This window comes from Carassius auratus, chromosome 22 (assembly GCF_003368295.1).
Source record: "Carassius auratus strain Wakin chromosome 22, ASM336829v1, whole genome shotgun sequence".
Classification (NCBI taxonomy): domain Eukaryota; kingdom Metazoa; phylum Chordata; class Actinopteri; order Cypriniformes; family Cyprinidae; genus Carassius; species Carassius auratus.
The window spans coordinates 21,126,882-21,147,148 of NC_039264.1; the positions used below are offsets into that span (position 1 = coordinate 21,126,882).

The following is a 20,267-nucleotide window of genomic DNA, read 5'->3' on the forward strand; positions in this document are numbered from 1 at the left end:
ATCACAATAATGATTTGAATATGAAGATTCTAAGTATACATATTTGGTCTACAGCGCTTATGTTTACATAAACAAATGATCTTGCAGAGCCGCGGGTCTTCCGCGCGATCGTCTAATCTTATACATAAACATCTCAACAAATGATCTTAATCAGCGTTAACAACACCATCCAAGATAAGCAAACACTTACTTTTGGTCATTAACGCACACGACTTTGACAGGAATCAGGAGAAAACGACACAAACCATCTCTTTCTGACCATGCAAAACGAAGCTTAAAGGTTCTATTTTAACAGTCATCCGATAACACAGTGATTTGATTGGCTGTCCTGTCGCGTGATCAGTGCATGATAACTACGGTGGCCTGGATGCTTGTTAACCTGGATACCCAAGAGTGTCCAGCAGAAATGTGGCTGAAGGGAGATACTGACTTAGGTGAACTCATGAAAGAAGCTCATGAAATACTCATGAAAGAAGCTCATGAAATACATTAATATGCCTTTTTCAGAATATATTTCACCAAATTTAAGAAGTCCCTGACATCAAAACGTAAGTCACACTCATCCTAAAATTAAAAATATAGATTCTGTTATTTTAAGATTATATTATTAGTAGTAGAATTTGTATATTACATATGTTATTATTGTTGTTATATATATTATTCTGTCTTTTATCTGCATTTTACCTCTGCTATCTTGTTTCCTTCTAATGAACCTGGAACTGCAGAGTAAATATTGTTGTCTCTGTGTCAGATGGCTTATTTTGTTCCTGGACTCTTCAGTGATGACGATCAGAGTCTGAGTGAACCTGCTGTCAGACAGTAAGTACCCTGAGTACTCTGGGGTTTCAGTCAGGGCCTTCAGTAAACAACTGAATCAAACAAAATCCTTAATGGTTAATAGTTACTAGTTAATATATTATTAATCACTTATAAATCATTGAAATGTCAACATTGTACTATTATCTCAATAAACATTATAAATAATTTACAAAGCTTTTTACACCCCCTAATCTAAAGTGTAAACTACTCATCAGTTGTACTCATCGGCTTTCATTTGCTTTTGGATGTTTGCGTCGCAAGTGATACAGCATTGTACTTGCACAACTATTGTACTTCATTTTAATACCCAAACCCTGACCTCTGACACGCTTGGCAAAAGTTCTACCACTGAAACATTTGAGCTGACAAACAGATATATTGTAGCTTGATATTCACTATAGGAAGAAAGTGCAGCATAAAAAATAGCATATTTTAGCATTAAAATCCCTTTAACATTTATGGTGATCTGAGAGGCCGGGGGAGTCCAGTTAATGGGGCGTAATTCATTAGCTTTAATGAGAATTGTATATTTTATAGGCCTACATTAAAGTGTATTTCGTTTTTTATATTTTACATTTATTTCTTGAATGCTACTATTACATCAACTGTAGCTGAAAAGAATAAACCACTGTATATTTAATTTGTATATTATGTTGTTTATATTCTTTGTTTTTATATTTTTAATAACAGATTGGTTACCTGAGTGCATATGTATAAAGTACAGTCACACTGTATGATTGTGAATTTTAATTGCTGTTTTTAACAGAGATTTTTGTCTTTTCTGTTCTTTTACAGATCACTATTGCACACCAAGTAAGCAAAACAACATTTTTGATTTCATTTTATTTTATTTCTGCAAACAACTTGCACCACTTGCAATTGGTTTTCCAGCCCAAAACCTCATCAAAAACTGAATGCAACGGTTTTTGTCTATGATTATTTTGTCAAAACATCTTTTGTCTATGGTAACTCTAATCTACATTAACTATTTAATTAGTATCCAGTTATTTATATTAAATTTGTGGAGTTAACAACTACTTCTGAACCAATGAAATAATAAACATAAAAATTTTTGAGTCATTTGGCCTCATACATTTTCCTTATGAAAGAGGTCACTGCAAGCTAATCTTTTTTGCCTCCCTTTAATTCGAATACATCCATGAACAGGCAGTTTTGAAAAGTGCTTTGAATATAGGGGAAATATGATCTAGCCTACAACACGAGGACTTATTGCCTTATCCGATCATTGAAAAATCATAGGCCTAGGCTACTGAATTTGTTCAAATATATGTTCTGTTTAACTTAAATGCTATATTTGTTTTGCTTTGTGATTTTATTTTCTGTTTTAGATGCTCTTACTCAGCAGATGGGGACAGCTACCATCACCCAATTTTCACCCAAAAGTGGCTGCGCTATTCGCCAGACCGGGCAGGAGGGACTGGACGACAACTTATGCAGGCATCAGATGACAATGAAGTGTAAATAAAGAGTAGAGAGGCTAATAAACATATATTTGATTTTAAATAGTGTGGTGTGTTCTGTGTTTTATACAAGATTTTAAATGTTCCATTAATTTTTTACATCCTGGCTGTAGATAAAGCAGGCTATTTAATTTATGGCATTACATTTAAAATTAACATTTTAAAACGATTGAAATTCCATTGAAATCACGTTGATCCTTCGTTCAGTTGAAATTTCAACATTGTTTCAATATTCCTGATAATTGAAATAGCATTGAAATTCCGTTGATCTATGGACAGAATTTCAACATTGTTTCAATATTAAATCAGGGTGCAAAATGATGTTGAATCAACATCAGAGTTCGATGTTGATTCAATGACTTAATGTTGACAACGGGATGTTGATTCAGCATAGTTTCAATGACTGTTTGCTATCTGGGCTGTTCATAGCTGTATATGGATTGCCATTTTGAAATGAATTTAGTAGCAGAGCTACTGCGAGCGATTTTTAGTGCTGCAAATCCATTTATCCTTTGCTGAAATTTCCGCGTTTTCATTGAGAGAGAGCGTGTCATGGATGCTTAGCAACGACAGACGCCCCAGGAGCACTTCTGCCTGAGCGCTTTGGAAAGAAGTAGAAAGCGGCGCGACTAGCGTTTTCCACGCGTTTTTAGGCGCGAACTATTGAAGACAAAAGCGATGACCCTCGGTACCTCTCAGGCTGACATGTTGATGTGATGTGATATCTGATTTAAGTGGGCGTGGTGTGTGTAAGGTAGAGGGCATGACTGATGATAGTGTCCTGATCCAGTCACGACGCTATTCTCAGCCTGCGCTCCAGCTGAGTAATCAACTTTATTTAAAAAAATAATTTATATATTTTATATTCAAACTGAAAACATGATGTAATTAACACTCAAGTCATTCAAGTCATCGTGTCTCAAGTCAAGTCAAGTCCCGAGTCTTTAACTTCCAAGTCCGAGTCAAGTCTCAAGTCCTAAAAATAGCGACTCGAGTCGACTCGAGTCCAAGTCACCAAGTCACAAGTCCCCATGTCTGTTATCAACAACCCCTTCCCAATTTTTCTGAAGGAATGTTTCATCTCCCAAGTACACTCCCAAATACGTAAAACCACCTGTTCCCCAATTCAGGCCATCAGGCAATTTTGGTTTCCCTTTTGACCAGTTTCCAATTAAAATCGCCTCACTCTTATTCCAATTAATTTTTGCTGATGATAAAGCTTTAAAATCCTCTAAAACTTCCATTAACACATGTATATCATTTTGGCCATCAATTAAAACCACCACATCATCAGCATAAGCAGATAAAATTATATTGTTTTTACAAACAGGTAAATTCAAACCACAAACTTTTTCTCTTAGTTGTTGCAACAAGGGTTCTATAGCAAGTGAATATAACATTCCAGACAATGAGCAACCTTGTCTTATACCCCTACAAACCTTGAAGGGAGTGCATAAGCCACCGTTTATTTTTAGTACACTTTCAACATCACCATAAAGTACTTTCACTTTATCAATAAAATCCTGACAAATTCCAAAAGCTTCTAAGGTTCTCCACAAATAAGGATGTTCAATCCTATCAAAAACCTTTTCTTGATCCAGTGAAACAAGTCCAATATTAAAACCGAGCTACTTGGAGACATCAAAAATATCCCGCATAAGGGTAATATTATCAAAAATAGACCTACCCGGAACACAATAAGTCTGATCTGAATGCACCACCTGATCTATTACCTTCCTTAACCTATTAGCTAAAACCTTAGAAAGCAATTTATAATCGGAGCATAAAAGCGAAACAGGACGCCAGTTTTTGATTTCTAAAAGATCCCCTTTTTTAGGGAGGAGTGTAATGACAGCTCTACTGCTACTCACAGGCAACCTGCCTGAGGCCAAACTATCATTAAGCACAAACAATAGATCCTCCCCTATTTCGGTCCAAAAAAATTTATAAAATTCAACTGGAAGTCCATCAATTCCTGGCACTTTTCCAGAATCCATACTATTCAGGGCACTAAACAATTCCCCCATGTTTAAAGCACCTGAGAGATCTGCATTGCCCCCCTCTGACACTTGACTCAGACCTACAAAAAATGGACTCTCAGAATCCCACCCTGCTCCCAACTCATTCTTATACAAATTTTCATAAAAATTACAAGCTCTTTCACGTATTCCTGCATGACTAGTTAAAATATTTCCTGTCTCAGAGCGTAAAGCATGCAAAAAACGTTTTTGCCCGTTTTTTTTTTCAAGACTAAAAAAATATTTAGATGGTGCATCCATCTGTTCAAGACTTAAAAAACGAGAACGAATCAGAGCTCCTTGTGTTTTCAACCCCAGCAGGTCTGCTAAATGTGTTTTTCTATTCGAAATCATCTCTGTATAATTTTGATTACTCGATGCATCAGCTAAGTTCTGCAATTTAATTATCTCTGTCTCCAAGGCTTTCATAGAATTATCTAACTCTTTGGTGACATTGCAAGTGTACTGTTGACAAAACTGTCTTATTTGTACTTTTCCAAAATCCCACCACTGCTTTAAATCTTGAAACGAACCTTTTTCCTTTTTAAAATCTTCCCAAAATACCTTAAAGACCTCCTTAAATTCTTTATTATACAAAAGATTTGTATTAAAATGCCAATAGGCACTCCGAGACTTAATCTGATTTAGAAAGAAGGAGCACACAACCATATGGTGGTCAGAAAAACTTACTGGACAAATAACACAGTTTTTAAAAATACCCAAATGATGTTTAAAACTATAAAAACGATCTAATCTTGCAAGAGACAGAAAACTATCACGAGCATGAGCCCATGTATACTGTCTCTGACCATCATGAAAATGCCTCCAAATATCACACAGATCATTCATGTTTATAAACTTAACAAGACATTCACGAGAAGCCATGTGAGGCTCAATATGATTCCTGTCAATATGACTCTCTGTGCAGTTAAAGTCACCACCTAAAAACAGATACTCTTCAGTATTACAGTTTTGTAACGTGGAACCTAGTGTACCTAGGAACAACAATCTTTGCATTGGTGATGTAGGAGCATAAACACAGATACAAATTAAAACGTATTTTTCAAAAATTGCTCTTATTTTTAAGAGTCTTCCTTTCACAATCTCATCAACTTGATATGAAACTGGACAAAAACTTTTTGAAAATAAAATTCCTACACCACCACTAAGTGTGGTGTTGTGACTCAGAACAGAAAACCCATCCCATTCCTGCATCCAGTCTGCCGCATTTTTAATATCACTGTGTGTCTCTTGAATAAAAGCAACATCAATTTTTTTTTGCTTAATAACTTCAAACAATTCAGTTCTTTTTTTGCTATTTCTTGCACCATTCACATTTAAGGATGCAATACACACTTCAGTCATGCTCAAAAATAAAAAGCAAAAAGACAGACAGCTTTGAATCATATTCATAGCATTAAACTTTTTCACTGCCATCATTCAAATCCACGTTGAGTTTCCTCACTATTTTCTTTAACCGATACACTTCTTTATTTGAAAAACGCCCTTCAGCCATAAAACATTTAGTTTTTTCCACAAACTGTCCTACATCTGGGAAATACTCATTAACTAAAACTCCTCTCTTATTTTTCGTTGACTTAAGGAACATTTTTATGTCATCTACATCATAATCGCGGCTGGAAAACTCACTTTGTGACAGAATAACACTCGAGTCAGATGACTCACTATCACTCTCTGAGTCGACATGATCAGAGGCACCTTCAACGTCCAATTTCTTCAAATGCCGAAAATCACAAAACTTGTCTGACTTCTTCCTTTTCAATGGCACCTTAAACACTGTTTGTTCCATACCAGTTTCATTAGGCCCACCATCAACCTCCCGAACATCCCCCATATCAGTTTCAACAACTCTTTTATCGCTTGACTCACCTTGGTCTCCCTCGTTTTCAACTTCTTTTGAACTTTGGATTTCCTCCTGCACTGAAACCACTGTGTTCTCCGCAGTCCCAGCACCACGAGCGCCAACACGGTCGCTCACCTGTGCCACCGCTGCTTCCACCGCGGCTGCTTCATCGGCTGGCGGCTCACCGCCGTTAGCTGCGCCTTCCACGCTAGCTGTTCCTTGTTTGTTGGGACAGGCTCGGGCCAGATGGCCGGCCATGCCGCAGCCGTAACATTTAATCCTGTCGGTGGTTATAAACACCACATAGTCAAAATCATCCACTCGGAAATTCAGCGCAAGGTCTAGGTCAGCGTCATTGTTCACAATCATGTAAACTGAGCGTCTGAACGACACAACATGTTTCAGTAGAGGAGAAATGCCACCAATTGGAATTTTTTTAAACGAAGAGACCACTTTTCCATGGCGAGACAAAACTTGTGTTAATACCTCATCACTAATAAATGGCGGTACGTTCGAGAGAGTGACTCTTTTTGACGATAATGAAAGTGGTAAAACAGGGGTAAGAACGCCATCAATTACAATTCCTCTCTGAACTAACTCATTAGCTTTTTCTACTGTACTTAAAAAGATAACGATAGCACTATTCATCCTTGAGGCAGACAATACGTTCTTTCCCACAACTTCACCCACAGCTAAACAACAGCTCTCCACGCTCACAGCAGACGCCACCTTTACACCGTGACGACGCGTGAGTGAGCTCAAAACCCGCACACCTGCATCCGCCATGCTCCCCCACGCCCCAAACCACCCCCTACAAAAAACAAACAAAAAAGAAAAATCTCAAAAAATAGACACACACACAAACAAAAAATAAAAATAAAGAAAAAGGAAAAAAAAAAGAAGAAGAGGAAAAAGCAACTCAAACACGAGAGCCACCAAGCACGCTCCCTCGCCACGCTCATTCACTCCCAGAATGCAATGCAGAGAGAGAGAGAGAGAGAGAGAGAGAGATGACCAAGCAAGGAAGTGGTATATTGCAAATATATACTGAAATATTTGCAGTAAGTGGACATTTCTAACTTTACATCAAAAGGAAAGAAAGTGCAACACTTTGTAATACCAATTTTTCTTTTACACACGACAGCGAAGAAACCCTCTCAGATGACAGTCCTCTGGAGGAAGTACTTGTAAGTGCACAAATAACTTTAATTTATAGGTGTGTACATTATTTCTGACTGCAATATGAGTTACAGGAGGAAACACCTACAGATAGGCCTACAGCACAAAGTGATACAAGAGGTGGGCAGTCTACTTTTTCTGTTGCATGAGGCTTGTGTTGATTTTATTTTTTTATGGCACAAGAGGCTATCCGTACCCTATATAAATGGAATCTTCAACAGAAAAATTTGTATTTTGATCTTGAAAAAACAAATATTAAGGGAGCAGTTGAACTTGACAACTTAAAGAAGAAAAAATGGCACTAGAGATGGAGTTGCTTCAAAAGGAGCTTCAGGGTAAGTGCTAAAACACAATTTTTCACAAAGAGCAGTATTGCTGCCCTTGGATAACAATATATCTTATTGCAGGCAAAAGATGTGTCACGGTTCATAGATACATGGTGTCATCTTGTTGTCTGTGTGTAGGTTGCGGGGTGTATCACCTGATTGTTCTGTGTAATTACTGATCAGCGGCAGCTGCGGCTTATTACATCTTGCCTATATTAACGCCTTGTCTTTCGTTTCATGTTTGTCAGATCGTTGTTTGGAGTCCTGGTGTTGTTGTGTCCCTCATGTAGTTGTTCCTGCTCTGGATTTCTCGTCGCTGTTTCCTGTTGCCTGTTAGTTCCTGTGGATATTCGTTCTGGATTACCTCGTTCATCACTTCAGCCATGGTCACTTCACGGACTCCAATCACCATGAACACCAGCGCCCATCAAGGTCCCTGTGTTGCCATCTCTCCTGCTGCTTTTTTGTCTTGTCTATTCCTGAACATCTGACTCTATCTGTGGAAAGCTCTTATTAAAGAGATATTAACTTGCATTTGTATCCAGTCTTCTTTTCCGTGACAGAATGATCTGACCATCATCATGGATGCAGCGAGTTCAGCGGCTTTCACCGAGTTCATCAGCCACAGCATAACTCATATGGATCAGCAGCAGGAGAGCATCTCTTCCACCGGACGCGCCGTCCAGGCGCTGGTAACACAGGTGTCCGAGCTCTCCCAACAGATGCAACAACTTCGCGCTCCCACTGCGCCAGCCCAGCCGACCGTTTCCCCACCGCCTTCAGAACAACAGGACATCTCGGAGCCTGTATTATCAGAAATATGGTGTGAATTAAGCTATATTTTACAACTTAAAAAAAAAAAAACAAACAGACAGAGATAGTAAGATAAAGATTTTAGAGAAAAAATAAAATAAAAACAGCTACACAGAGCTATCAAGTAAGTCCCGGGCTGCTTCTCTCCCTCCACATCGTCCCTACGATTGTGCTATAGACCTAGTGCCGGGTAAGTCTCCGCCTAAGGGCAAATTATACTCTTTGTCTGTTCCCGAGAGGGAGGCCATGGAGAAATACATTTCTGATTCTCTGGCAGCCAAGATCATTCGCCCTTCCTCTTCTCCAGCGGGGGCGGGGTTCTTTTTTGTGGGGAAGAAGGATGGTTCCTTGCGACCTTGTATTGATTACCGGGGGCTGAACAACATCACGGTTAAGAATACCTATCCTTTGCCGTTGATGTCTTCGGCTTTTGAGAGGTTGCAAGGAGCATCCGTCTTCACTAAATTGGACTTGCGTAATGCTTATCATTTGGTCCGCATCAGGGAGGGAGATGAGTGGAAGACCGCTTTTAACACCCCCAGAGGGCACTTTGAATACTTAGTTATGCCCTTCGGGCTTTCCAACTCGCCTGTGGTCTTCCAGGCACTCGTTAATGATGTGTTGAGAGACATGGTTGATCAGTTCATATATGTCTACCTGGATGACATATTGATATTTTCTTAGTCTTTCCAGGAACATGTTCAACACGTCAGACGAGTGCTTCAGCGGCTGTTAGAGAATGGTCTTTTTGTCAAGGCGGAGAAATGCGAATTTCATGCACAATCTGTTTCCTTCCTAGGGTACATCGTCTCGTCTGAGGGAATTCGCATGGATCCTGACAAGGTTAAGGCTGTGGTGGATTGGCCAAGTCCAGATTCCCGTAAGGCCCTACAGCGGTTTCTGGGGTTTGCCAATTTCTACCGCCGTTTTATTCGCAACTTCAGCCAACTAGCCACACCTCTGACTGCCTTGACCTCTCCCAGAACGGCCTTCAGGTGGTCAGATGCAGCCGAAGCTGCATTTGCTAAACTGAAGAGTCACTTCATTTCGGCTCCCATTCTGATTGCCCCTGATTCCTCACGTCAGTTCGTGGTGGAGGTCGATGCGTCAGAGGTGGGGGTAGGAGCAGTTCTTTCCCAGCGGTCTCCCTCAGATAACGTTTTACTCTCACCGGTTGTCTCCCGCAGAAAGTAATTATAATATTGGTAACAGAGAGTTGTTGGCAGTCAAATTATCATTAGAGGAGTGGCGTCACTGGTTAGAGGGTTCGGGGGTGCCCTTTATTGTTTGTACTGATCACAAGAACTTAGAGTATATACGATCAGCTAAAAGGCTCAATTCCAGGTAGGCTCGGTGGGCACTTTTTTTCGGTCGTTTTGATTTTACTCTATCGTACCGCCCGGGCTCCAAAAACATCAAGCCCGATGCCCTTTCTCGTATTTTTTTTAGATACATGGTGTCATCTTGTCTGTGTGTAGGTTGCGGGGTGTATCACCTGATTGTTCTGTGTGATTACTGATCAGCGGCAGCTGCGGCTTATTACATCTTGCCTATATTAACGCCTTGTCTTTCGTCTCATGTTTGTCAGATCGTTGTTTGGAGTCCTGGTGTTGTTGTGTCCCTCGTGTAGTTGTTCCTGCTCTGGATTTCTCGTCGCTGTTTCCTGTTGCCTGTTAGTTCCTGTGGATATTCGTTCTGGATTACCTCGTTCATCACTTCAGCCATGGTCACTTCACGGACTCCACTCACCACGAACACCAGCGCCCATCAAGGTCCCTGTGTTGCCATCTCTCCTGCTGCTTTTTTGTCTTGTCTATTCCTGAACATCTGACTCTATCTGTGGAAAGCTCTTATTAAAAAGATATTAACTTGCATTTGCATCCAGTCTTCTTTTCCGTGACAAGATGACCATCACTAGCTTTTCTTGAGAAACCATAATTGAAAAACTCCATGAACTAAGCTGTTGTCTTGTCTTCTATTATTAATTTAATGAAGGTTTGTGTGTAAAATAAAATCAAAAATGGTTTTCCACAATTCTGTCCCGTGCAGCTCATCATCAGGCTGCACCTCCACCACAGGGGTCCTCTCCTTTCTGATGGTGGCAATATTGTGGAGGATGGCACATGCAACAGTAATGTCACAGGCCCTGTCAGGTGCAACCCTCAGACCCTTAAGACACAAAAATCTTCCCTTTAGTGTCCCTTGTCCTGGCTAGAGCTGCATTGTAACGGGATTGGGTCAGGGAATGGCGTCATGAAGTACTGCCTGCAGGCATAACCCCTGTCACCAAGCAGGATCACATCGTAAGCACCTGGAAAAATGCAGTTTTGTTAGGCTCAGAATAAAATCATGTAATACAGTGAGTTTACATTTTTTTCCTTACCACGTTCAAATAATGTGCATAGAATCCTAGAGTCATGCACAGAACCAGGCCATGTGTGTTCCACATTTGTGATGTGGAACATGGAGTCACACACATCATGCTGCAACCATTTACTTTGCGAATGGCACGACATACAGCACTTTTACCCAAGTTTTCTGCATCTCCAATAGTGTAAAGGAAAGTGCCACTCGCAAAGAATTGCAAAACTATACAAACTGTTTGTGCACTTGTTAAAGCCAGACTCGAACACTGAGTCGAACACTTAAAGTTTGGCTTCAACAAGTTGATAATGTAGATTAAACTCTACCCAGATCTCCTCCGCTTACAAAGCTGGGATCTAATCCTGTTAACATGAAATAAACCTGCTCGTGAGCAGGTTTAAGATTGTGCACCTGTTGCTATGACACCAAGTAACCAAACAATCCAAGATCATGCTAAATCATCAACAATCAAATCCAGCTAAGTGAGTTAGCGACGTACGAAGAACGGGCCCCAGGATACAGACCCTAGATGATCCCTAATCCCTAATTAATCCCTAGATGATAATCCCTAGATGATTGAATATTTTGATATTCAATCAAAATGTATATTCAATTGCCTCCTCTCATGTGATCCTTGGGTAAACTCAAGGCACTCTTAAGGGGGTCTGTTAAAACACAGTGGGCTCAGGGGAGGAGAGAGATGTGGTCTCCCACTGTAACTTTACCTGCTTATAGTTGGATACTTTTACTTTAGAAGAACAAGTGATTTATATACTTTTACTGCCAATTTTGCAATATTGATGTTCTATCAGTTTTTAATCTTTAGCTACATTTAGCTACACTGTCTCTTTTGCCATGTCTCTGATATTTTAGCTGTGCGTATGTGTGTGTAGATAGATATTTTTAGGGAGGTTTTGATGATACATTGATCCATGAAATTGATGTATGATGTAACAGTTTGTGTATTTAATGAGATTTGTTTGGATATGATCTCATTACCTGTTTGGTAGACATGACACAGTACTATGTGGCAGAGTTTAAAATGTAACTTCCTGGTAAGAAAGAACATTAATGCAAAGCTAAAGGGGAGAGTGTCTCTGAGTGTCTTTGAAGAGTTGTTTGAACCTTTGGAGATGGCGAGATTGTCTGCACCAGGACCCTTAGTTTTGATCTTATGCTTGGTCTTATGTAAGTACAAAAATTTAACCTAAAAAAAGATTAACAGATTTGTTTTGTATTATTATTATTATTATTATTATTATTATTATTATTCTTTATGTATGCATTTGCTTTTTAAAGGGGAATTTGTGACTGTGAAATATTGCAAACAAGTGTTTTAATAGGCCTTTTTTATAAAATGTTTTATTAAAAAATGTAAAAAGGTTTTGTGGTGGGACTCTTGTAATTAAAAACTACTGAAGATTACAAATTTAGAGATTTTTATAAATTAATTTTATTTGGTAACTTTTTCAACATTTGCTGGTCGTAGTGTTAACATTATTTTGGTGTAAGTTTATCCGCCATTTAATATGGTAATACTAATGCAATAGTTAATAAATTTGATATTGACTTAAATTCTTCCACCTTTTACCATCCAAGACATCAGCTTCATCAAATTAGCTTTAGTTTGAAAGGGCACAACTTGCTAGAAGAAAGCTTCTTGGGTAATTTGTAAAAGTTTGTATTTTATTGTATTTGTAGTTTCCTTTACTGCGCTACTTAAAATGAACTTGTTTATAACCACAAGCCCCTCACCCACACTAACTTCTAAGCCAGACACAAACCCAGAAAAAAAAGGGTTTTGACAAGCTCTTTTGCAGCAGTCTAAAGCACTGTAAAGATGTTCGAGATGATGAAAATTACAAATCTTTACAAAATGTTAATTCAAAATGTGTGAAAATTCTTAGATATTTGTTAATAATGTTTGCAGTATTTATTTACCTATGAATATAAACATTTTACAATAACATTCTACACAGTAAAAACAGAAGTGTTAATTTAACTCCTAGAGAGTTGAATTTGACTCTGTTTCAGATAACATTTGGTCCCACTCGAAATAAGTGTAAAATTTACTCTTTGGTCAGTGTCAAGTTTTTAGAGTTAATTCTACTCAATATTGTGTAAAAAATAACAATGAAATGTTTAAAAGTATTTAACACTGTAGTTTAATCACACTGTTAAGAGTAATATAATTACACAGTATAGAGTTAATTTATCTACAATTTTACTTTAAAAAAAATGACACTGTAATCTTTACTTTTCATTTCTCTGCAGTGTTTTAAAAAATATATATAAAACATAATATGCAGTGTTACTGAATTAAAGATCAACTACTATCCAATTGAAAACAAGCACAATAACACTAGATCACAGAACTCCCAATTTATTGTAAAAAAAATAAAGCATTTCAATGTCATTGAATTTACATTGCAAACACATTGCCTTGTCTCTGACAGAAACATGTATGACATAAAAATGTTTACCAGAGGAAGCAATATGGCACGACATGGAGAGTTGTGTAATTTCCCTCCATATGACATTTGTATGTCATATGGAGGGAATGGAGAACTGTATGACGTACCAAAGACGTAATGGGCTTCAAAGAGTTTATCAAAAGCTCCAACTGAGCCTGTTGCCTTGCAGGAAAGTACATGCTTGCAAGTAGGAGTGAATTGTGCTCTGTGTGGATTCTTGGGCGAGAGGGTAAGGCTGACTGCTTTTGGTGATGTTGTCTAGATGCTGCTGCACACTGGTTCCAACCTACAACAAAACACATTCAACAGAACTGTTTTGGTGACTAACTTCTGACAATAGATCACCTCTAACTGTACACAAGATTGAGGTGATGGAAGATGTATTTTAAACAACCGTTAAAGAATTAGTTCACTTTGAAAAAATTGCTGATAATTTACTCACCCTCACGTCATCCAAGATGTTCATGTCTTTCTTTCTTCAGTCAAAAATAAATTAAGGTTTTTGAGGAGAACATTCCAGGATTTTTCTCCTTTAATTAACATCCATGGTGACCAACAGTTTGAGGGTTCAAATGAAGGGTCAAATGTCTGTCTCAATGTAGCTTAAAAGACTCAAAATCCCCGCAGAGAAATAAGGGTCTTATATAGAGAAACGATCGGCTGTTTTCAAAATAAAAATAATATACTTTTTAACCACAATTCGACCTTTCCGACGTTATGACGGCATATGTGGCACATCTTGAGATTCTACAACACGTGCAGTTGTGGTATTTTTATTTTGAAAACGACCAATCATTTTGCTAGATAAGAACCTTATTTCTCTGCTGGGATCACATCGAGACTTTGAAGTTACACAGAGACAGACTTTGAACCCTCATTTGAACCATCAAACTGTTGGTCACCATTGAAGTCCATTACATGGAGAAAAATCCTAGAATGTTTCCCTCAAAAACCTTAAATTATTGTCGACTGAAGAAAGAAATACATGTACATCTTGGATGACATGGGGGTTAGTAAATAATCACCAAAATATATATATATAAGTGAACTAACCCTTTAAGCATACCTTTTGAAATCTGATGAGCTGATCTAAAGCTTGATACGCAGAAAGCTTTCCCAGCCTCTTTCTACCTTGTGCCGATGGTGGTAGCAGACGTAGAAGCAGCAAGAAGGCAGACATGTCACTGTCCCAGCCTACAAATATGTAAATAAAAACCTGGTTAACCCTTCTCCAAAAATTTTTGGCCTCACCAAACAGAAATCTGAAATCTTGTTCTATCTGCAATGTAACACACAGAAGTGATGTTCTCATTCCGGCCTTTAAACTAAACAAACTAATTTGTGAATTGTCTGAATGAGTACGAAGTCCTCTATTGCCCAGCATGATTCTCAGAGTTCCAGGTGACTCCTTCACTATTTCTTCAAAAACCTCTGTGTCTGACCGGTCATAGACCTTAATGTTTGGCTGCGTGCTTTCTGGTATGTTGAATTTAAGACACGCTGTTTAAATTTGTAAAAAAAAAAATTTTATACAAAAAACATGCATTCCCTTCTCACAAGAATCAAAGTTCATTTAAGTTTGCCTCATGTATTCACTAAATGATTAAATTCAAGTATCTGAAGCCGATTTTATGTAACTGAAAATATAAAGCACAACAGAAATTATTATTGACCTAACTAGATATCATAACATAATAGTTTAACGGTATATTATTGTGTCATTGCGTGATGCATAGGCTATAGCTTTAACCTAATGTACCTTCTTTCAAGAAAGCATCGAATGTCAGCTCAGACAGCTTGACGTATTTCTGCTCTTCCCCAAATTGAACACGCAACATTATTTTGCCCGTTAACAAATAAAATACATCAACTAAGAATTACATATCCATTTCTCTCATGCACTATGCATTGTTTAGATGTTACACTTAAATAACAAAGGGTGGCTGAATAAGACAAAGTTGTGCTGGTTGAATATAACTGCTATTTTCTGCATCAAATTAGGCTAGTTAAAGTTAAGAGGCACGGTATCCAATTAGCTACCAAATAACTGTGCCAAAGTTAGCTAGCTCATTAGCTATTTTAGATTAACCTTGCCTGGGAAGCATGAAAATATGTTAGCTAAGAATAGCTATTAACCGGATTACTATAACTTGTAATATGACCTCAACTAATATCAGCACACATTTACAATTATGTAAAGTTAAAAAATACAGTTTTGGTGTGGACAACACAGGATGTTACTCACCTAGCAATATCAGTGGCCTAGCATTGCTCCTTCGCAATCTTCCTTCACCGAAATGCAGCACGTTTGACAAGCACAACAGAGTGGCAGGTTTTCATCACTGCTGTAGAGTTGAAATTGTCACTGCGTTTCTACAGATTTTTACACTCACTTTTAACTCCACTTATAGAGCAACTTTACTCTCAAAAATGTTGAAAATACTCTATCTGGGTTAAAATAACTTTACTCTAGAATATTAACACCCCATTTTTTACTGTGTATTAATGTTAGCTAATGCATTAAATGAAAACTAACAATGAGCATTACATTTCTTGGTACTATTCTTCATACAACTTGGTTCATCTTAATAAAAGATTATCACTTCATGTTAGTTCAGGTCCATTAAAAAATATTAACAGTAATCATCATCAGCAATCTTTAAATAATATTAACATCGTCTTTGATAGTGATGAGGGAAATTTATACCTTGGGGCCAGATTAATAATCCACGTTCACACACCTTTAACATAACATAACATAATCAATTTACTTTTTATTGAGGAAAATTAAAGTGTGCTATATTTAATGTAATATTGCAATTCTTGTCTTTCTGTGCCCAAATTTAAGACCTCTTATAATTAAGACTTTTAATATTAGTAGTAGTTTACATAGCCTTAAATTCTAACTATGTAACTCTTATTTTTTTAAGGACTCAGGAAACCCTTAGAACATAGTTCAGTGCAAACAGTTGTGTCATGCATTTGTCAAAAAGCTTTTGTTGACAATGCATTGTACCTTTGAAATTTGAGGCAAGTACAACTTTGGCGTCCCTGATGTTTGTTGGTAGTAATGTGATGGCAACTTAAATAACAGATTCCCAAACATATAAGTATCCCCTTGAACTTGAGCAAACAAACACACACACATACAAAATAAAATAAAAAATAAAAAACAAATCTGTTTACCATCTTGCCTGCAAAATGCAGTTCCCTTTCAGTCGGTCACTCTCGATGCCACATCGGTGACCGACGAATATGGGATATTGCTTTGATAGACCAATCTACTTGTGAATCTACTAGTGTAAACTAAACGAGCCAATGCACATTGGCATGCAATTATTGCATTCAGCTGCCGCTGATCACTGCGTGAGTATAAGAGGGCAGCAGGTGCAATGCATACCAGCTTTTCGCTTCAAAGCCGAGCGACAGTGTCGTTCTGCTAACCTTGAACTGTGTCTATGGTGAACTGCGAGTTCAGCATGCTCTGGGAAGCTTCCTGTGTTGGCAAGACAGTGCTACAGCGGCGGTCGTTCCAGTGTCGAGTGGGTTGCACACTTCAGGCTGCACTATCCCCTGTCGTGTAGCAAGCGGCCATCTCCCCTGTGCGCCTCAGCACTGAAAGAGCATTTCCTAAAAGAGCAAATTCTCTCTAAAAGAGCTTCACGGGTGCGTCTTTTTAAAGACGATGGATCGTCCTTTTAAGGATGCCGTTTCACCCGTGCGTTTCTGGGTGCGGTCGTTACCTGGCACCGGGTAATGGTCACGATCGCTGCCTCACGTGTCTGGGCGTCAAGCACGCTGAGGTGGCTTTCGTGGATGCGTCATGTTCCCATTGCGGGAAGATGACCATCTCGGAGCTGCGAACCAGGCTCCGCTACCTTCAGGGGGGCGGAGTCCCGCTGCCTCTGCCGCAATCTGGGGCTCGTTCTGGCGGACAGACGAGGTCCACTTCCGGTAGTGGCTTGGGCAGTTTGACCCCACTCATCCTCCTCCTTTGCCAGATGGCAGCAGCGGGCGGTTCGAGAGCGTCAGCAAAGGCCCTACTCACGCACCCTATGCCAACCCGTGGAACCAGATGAGCCCTGCACCCCACACCACACTCCGGCCTGCTCACAAGCTGTGTTCCACCTCGCTGCCCCACTGTGGGTATGGCTGTGGTTCCGCTGGTCCCACTTGTACGGTTTTTAAGCGCCTGGTCAGCGCTACCCAGCCCGTCTCGCTAGCTTCTGCGGACCATCAGCCTCGGCTATGCAATTCAGTATACCCTGCGTCCCCCCAAGTTTCGCGGTATCCACTTCACTGCAGTGAAAGCGTCCGATGCCCCCGTCTTGTGGGAAGAGATCGCAGTCCTACTGGCGAAGGACGCGATAGAGCCGGTCCCTCCAGTCGATATGAGGACGGGGTTTTACAGCCCCTACTTCATTGTACCCAAGAAAGGCGGTGGATTACGGCCAATCTTGGATCTGCAAGTTTTGAATCGGGCTCTCCATCGGCTACCATTCAATATGTTGACACAGAAATGCATTTTCGGGTGCGTCCGTCCCCAAGATTGGTTTGCAGCGATCGACCTGAAGGACGCGTACTTTCATGTGTCCATCCTTCCGCGCCACAAACCTTTTCTGTGGTTTGCGTTCGAAGGACGGGCATATCAGTACAAGGTCCTGCCCTTCGGGCTGTCCCTGTCTCGCCGTGTCTTTACGAAGATCAAGGAGGCAGCTCTTGTTCCCCTCAGAGAGCAAGGTGTTCGCATACTCAACTACTTAGACGATTGGCTGATACTAGCACAGTCTCGGGATCAGTTGTGCGAGCAAAGGGATGTGGTGCTCCGGCACCTGAGCCTGCTTGGCCTTCGGGTCAACTGGGAGAAGAGCAAACTTCCGCCGAGGCAGAGGATCTCTTTTCTTGGTATGGAATTGGATTCAGTCGAACAGACAGCACGCCTCACAGAGGAACGTGCGCGGTCGGTGCTAGCCTGCTTGAATACGATCAAAGGCAGGGATTTACACGGATGCCTCCACCACCAGCTGGGGGGCCATGTACAATGGGCATGCAGTCTCAGGGGTTTGGACAGGCCCGCAGCTGCAGTGGCACATCAATTGCCTAGAGTTGCTAGCATTACACCTTGCCTTGAACCATCTCAAAGGTCTCCTATGAGGCAAGCATGTGCTGGTCTGAACGGACAACACTGCGACCGTTGCGTACATCAACCGACAAGGTGGTCTGCGCTCCCGTCGCATGTCGCAACTCGCTCGCCACCTCCTCCTTTGGAGTCAGAAGGTTCTGAGGTCAAGCTTCAGGACCTCAGACCAGCTCTTTGTCTGTTATGGATGCTGGCAGAAGGGGAGTGCCGTCTCTAAGCAGAGGATGGCCCACTGGATTGTGGATGCCATAACCTTGGCTTATCAGGCTCAGGGTGTGCCCTGCCCATTCAGGTTACGAGCTCACTCAACTAGAAGTGTTGCATCCTCCTGGGCACTGGCTCGTGGCGCCTCGCTGACAGATATTTGTAGAGCTGCGGGTTGGGCGACCCCTAACACGTTCGCTAGGTTCTATAGCCTTCGTGTAGAGCCGGTATCCTCCTGTGTTCTCACCTCAAACGGGTAGTGGCACTGAGAGGCCCCGGTTAGGGCCGGCTTGCTTAAACTACTCCAGAGTGTCTGTACTGGAGACCCTGTTGAGATCCTCCATCACCCTAAGCTGCTGGACGCGGCGGAATGTCCGGCGCCAGACCTTCATGATGAATCCGTGAGAACCATGGAAGGGTGGGTTCCATATTGAGACCTAAGTGGTACTCGTATGTGTATAGTCCACGGGATAGCCTTAGAGCCCGTGTTTCCCCGGCAGACTTCTTCCTTCCCAAGAGGGTTTTAATCACCTCAAATTTCTCTGTATACTCCTAAACGGATGCTATATGTGTATTTGCCTCCGAGACCTCCTTCGGGAAGGATGGGGCTTCCGCAGCATCCCGGCTCCAAGCGGACCGGGTACGTTTTCCCAGTGTTATCCAATCTCACCCAGTGAGGTAGTGCTTTGACAACGGTGAGTGGAGCTACTTGTTCTGAGCCCCGGCCTACACCTAATAGGGGCGCAGGCGGCTCGCACAGGGCACTGGAAGGGGCAGCACCCAAGGCGCTTTGATAGGGATCCCATATTCGTCGGTCACTGACGTGGCATCGAGAGCAGTTTTTCCTCAACGAAAAACTGGTATGCATTGCACCTGCTCCCCTCTTATACTCACGCAGTGATCAGCGGCAGCTTGATGCAATAATTGCATGCCAATGTGCATTGGTTCGTTTAGTTTACACTCAAAGTAGATTGGTCTATCGAAGCGATATCCCATATTTGTTGGTCACCGACGTGGCGTCTCCGTTCCCTCCTTCAGGGAACGAGGGTTACCATACGTAACCGAGACGTTTTTATGGTCAGTTTCACCCGTGCGTTTCTGGGTGCGTTGCCGCTCTGTGTCTGCGCTCAATGCGGCTGCCTCTTCTACCCCTCCCTCTCAAACATGACACCGGCTTTGAGTGTGACCGGAGGGACCGGAGGGAACTTATGGTTAGGGTTACATACCTGTTGAATAACTAGTTTTTTTTCTTCTTCTATGAAGTCTGCTGAAGACATGAATCATAAATAGTAATGCTAACAGATGATTTGTGTTTGGTGAGGTAATGTGGGTAAAGTACGTTAGCTGTACTTTGTAGGGGTTGAATGACTTCTGATTTTTTAATGTCGAATTTTAGGTGATGAAAGTCGATTCAAAGTTGACTAGTTGCTGATAATGTCATTAATGAACAAATAAGTCTGGAGCTGTGAAAAACACCTTGTGCACAGCTTTGCCATATGACACAGCACTGCGTACATGGCTATTTCTCCTATAACAGCTAATTTTTATCAGTTCTTTTGCCTTTGGGTTGTTTTATTTCTCACAG

General features: G+C 40.6%; 1 long non-coding RNA gene across 2 annotated transcripts; it reads left to right on the forward strand.

Annotated features, from left to right (window-relative positions):
* Positions 1 to 483: 483 nt before the first annotated feature.
* On the forward strand, positions 484 to 2,321 carry LOC113040000 (uncharacterized). 2 transcript variants are annotated; one of them, XR_003275126.1, is made up of 4 exons: positions 484 to 548; positions 752 to 819; positions 1,615 to 1,632; positions 2,169 to 2,321. It is a non-coding gene; the product is annotated as an uncharacterized LOC113040000 (long non-coding RNA). The 2 variants fall into 2 exon arrangements; XR_003275127.1 differs by having other exon boundaries at positions 490 to 548; positions 726 to 819.
* The last annotated feature ends 17,946 nt before the right edge of the window (positions 2,322 to 20,267 follow it).